The sequence below is a fragment of the Rhinopithecus bieti genome, unplaced genomic scaffold (assembly GCF_001698545.2).
Source record: "Rhinopithecus bieti isolate Rb0 unplaced genomic scaffold, ASM169854v2 scaffold_28121, whole genome shotgun sequence".
Taxonomy (NCBI): Eukaryota; Metazoa; Chordata; class Mammalia; order Primates; family Cercopithecidae; genus Rhinopithecus; species Rhinopithecus bieti.
Window position 1 is genome coordinate 2,554,617 of NW_016813094.1, and position 3,747 is coordinate 2,558,363.

The following is a 3,747-nucleotide window of genomic DNA, read 5'->3' on the forward strand; positions in this document are numbered from 1 at the left end:
AATTATATATATATATAAAATACACATTCTTCCTCCAAAATTCACATTAACAAATTTAATGTTTGAGAAAATTAAAGCTATCATTTGCTTTAGTTTAAAAATGATACTTTTGTTCTGTTGCCAGGCTGGAGTGCAGTCGTGCGATCTCTGCTCACTGCAACCTCCGCCTCCGGGGTTCAAGCCATTCTCCTGCATCAGCCTCCGGAGTAGCTGGGATTACAGGCGCCCGCCACCACGACCGGCTAACTTTTGTATTTTTAGTAGAGACGGGGTTACACCGTGTTGGCCAGGATGGTCTCGAACTCTTGGCCTCGTGATCCGCCCGCCTCTGCCTCCCAAAGTGCTGGGATTACAGGAGTGAGCCACTACGCCCGGTCGTTCAATTTTATCAATATTCCCAAATGTTTACTATTATTTCATGATTAATCATTTACATAATTTTTCTTTCCCTCTCCCATATTGCTTCGCTAAATTAACTGAAAACATAACAGACGAGCCCTCCCGGGGGCATGGATAGCCGGCGCCCACCTGCCCGGGGACAGGGGAGCCTGGGCGCCTGCGAGCGGGGAACGCCAGGCGGTGGGACGAGCCGGAGGAGAGCGCGGGCTGGCGTTCGCCGAGGTGCAACCCGCGGGGACCCAGCCGCACTTCCGGTGTGAGCGGCGGCCCAGCCCTAACTGCCACCCCTCCCCTTCCCTCCTTCTCTGAACCCGCCCATTGTGGGTAAGACACTCAGCCGTCACCGCCTGCTCTGTTGGCCGCTACCTGCAGCAAGATAGGGCAGCCATCGCCTGGCGAAGACAAGGAGAAGGTGGCCGCCGGAGCTGGGGCCCCAGCCGCTGCTGGAGCAACAGGTGATTGGGCTTCCACACAGTTAGGAGGAGCACCAAACCGATGGGAGGTTTTGTCAGCCACACTTACAACTATAAAAGATGAAGCTGGTAATCTGGTACAGATTCCAAATGCTGCCACTTCAAATCCCCTTCAGAATTTGCAGAATCAACAAACGTTTTCAGATGCACCATGATCAGATTCGTCAAATGGTACAGTGTCTAATGTTCAATATTAAGTAATACTACAGATTCAGTCAACAGAGGATCAGCAGGTTCAAACTGGTTTCGCAGGCTCTTCAGATAATGGGGGTATAAATCAATAAGGCAGTCAAATTCAGATCATTCCTGCCTCTAATCAAACCTTACTTGCCTCTGGAACACCTGCTAACATCCAGAATCTCCTACCACGGACTGGTCAAGTCCAGGTTCAGGGAGTTGCAATTGGTGGTTCATCTTTTGCTGGTCCAACCCAAGTAGTTGCTAATGTGCCCTTTGGTCTGCCTGGAAATACTACCTTTGTACCAATCAATAGTGCCGATCTAGAGTTTTTGGGACTCTCGGGCAGTTCTCACACAATGACTGCAGGCATTAATGCCTATGGACATTTGATAAACACAGGACAAGGTACAGATAGTTCAGACAAATCAGAAAAGACTGGTGAGAGAGTTTCCCCTGATATTAAGCTAATACTGATACAGATTTATTTGTGCCAACATCTTCATCACAGTTGGCTGTTAAGATAAATAGTACAGGTATATTACAACAAAACACAAATAGCTTGACTACTTCTATGGGCAAGTTCATTTTCTTCAGATCTTCAGGGAAATTATATCCAGTTATCTGTTTCTGAAGAGACACGGACACAGAATATTCAGGTTTCTCCAGCACAGCCTGTTGTACAACATCTACAACTTCAAAAGTCTTGGCTGCCAACCAGTGAAGCCCAAATTGTGCAAGGTATTACGCCACAGACAATCCATAGTGTGCAAGCCAGTGGTCAAAATATATCACAACACGCTTTGCAAAATCTTCAGCTGCAGCTGAATCTTGGAAACATTTTAATTTGGTCACAGACAGTGACCCCTTCTGGATAAATAACTTGGCGAACGTTTCAAGTACAAGGGGTCCAGAACTTGCAGAATTTGCAAATACAGAAAATTGTTGCCCAACAACTTTGACGCCTGTTCAAACACTCACACTTGGTCAATTTGAGGTAGTTGGAGCCTTCACTTCCACTCCAGTTAGTCTAAGCACTGGTCAGTTGTCAAATCTACAGACAGTTATGGTAAACTCTATAGATTCTACTGGTATACAGCTACATCCAGGAGAGAATGCTGACAGTCCTGTAGATACTAGGATGAAGGAAGAAGAACCTGATCCTGAAGAGTGGCACAACTGTGTTGTGACCACAGTTAAGAGTATCACGTGGTAGATGAGGAAGGGAACCAACAATATCAAGAAGGAAAAGGACTTCGGAGGATAGCTTGCACCTGTCCCAATTGTAAAGAAGGTGGTGGGAGAGGTACCAACCTTGGGAAAAAGAAGCAACACATTTGTCGTATACCGGGGTGTGGTAAAGTCTATGGGAAGACCTCACTTCTGAGAGCTCATTTGCATTGGCATTCTGGAGAACACCCTTTTGTTTTTGTAACTGGATATACTGTGGTAAAAATTTTACTCGAAATGATGAATTACAGAGGCCCAGAAGAACACATACAGGTGAGAAGAAATTTATCTGTTCAGAATGTTCAAAATGCTTTGTGAGAAGTGACCATCTTGTCAAACATACTAAAACACAGCAGAATATAAAAGGTATTCACTCTAGCACTACAGTGCTGGCATCTGTGGAAGCTGTGCGAGATGATACTTTGATTACTGCAGGAGGAACAACACTTACCCTTGCAAATATTCAACAAGGTTCTGTTTCAGGTTCTATTAATACCTGCACCACCAGCAATCAAGATATCCTTGCCAACATTGAAATACCTTTATGACTTGTCACAGTTTCTGGAAATGAGACAATGGAGTAAATATTACACAAATACCTATTTGTTGTGGTTATATTTATACAGTACTGAGAAGAATATTGTTCCTAAGTTCTTAGATATCTTTGTATTGATATGCAGAAATTTTTGAATTGACAGTAACTTGGTTATATATAAAGAGAAAATTGAATTTAACAATGTGAATGGTAGTCTAACCAAATGCATCAATCCTGTGTGGTTTAGTGTAAAAATGAGAACATGTTAGTATTTATCTATTGTAAGATAAAGCTGGGTGAAAGAAATCATGGTACGATAAAAATTTTGTAATTTTCTTGATAACTGGAATTTTTATTATGCATAACTGACAAATCAAGTGTCCAGGCAAATATTACGTACTGTAAGTTTTACTTAGCTTATCAGTTTGTCATTTCGAAGCTAATTATTTTAATTAGGTTAACTATGTACAAATTTTAAGAATTACTCTTGTAAGATTTTGAAAACTGCATTTTAATATGGAACTCTAGAGATAGTCACCTTTTAAATCCTACATAAGTTTTTTGTTGAAAAGTCATGTTTAAGATTTAATTTGCCAAAACAATGTCTTGTTAATATATTCTTTCAATAACAAGAGTTGGGGCAATATAACTCAATGTTTAAGAAACTTTAAAAATGTAATAGCTTGAGGCATTTGGATGGTAAGAAAATGTTATAGTGAATTCATCCCTTTGTCTCTTGAATACTTGGAGAACCAAATACAATAACTTGGTATTTGCATCTTAGCCAGTGATTTTTATCCGATTCCTTGTTTCCAAAAACCGTGTCTGCCAGCGCCCTTAAAAATCATCATGTAAATTAAACCAGTAAAGTATAACATACGTGCATAACATAACAAAATATTTCCATAGTGGGAGGGATACCCAACAACATGG

General features: G+C 41.7%; 1 pseudogene across 1 annotated transcript; it reads left to right on the forward strand.

Annotated features, from left to right (window-relative positions):
• Nucleotides 1–846: 846 nt before the first annotated feature.
• Nucleotides 847–3,438, forward strand: LOC108512388 (transcription factor Sp3 pseudogene; annotated as a pseudogene). Its single transcript, XR_001880585.1, has one exon. The product of XR_001880585.1 is annotated as a transcription factor Sp3 pseudogene (transcript).
• The last annotated feature ends 309 nt before the right edge of the window (nucleotides 3,439–3,747 follow it).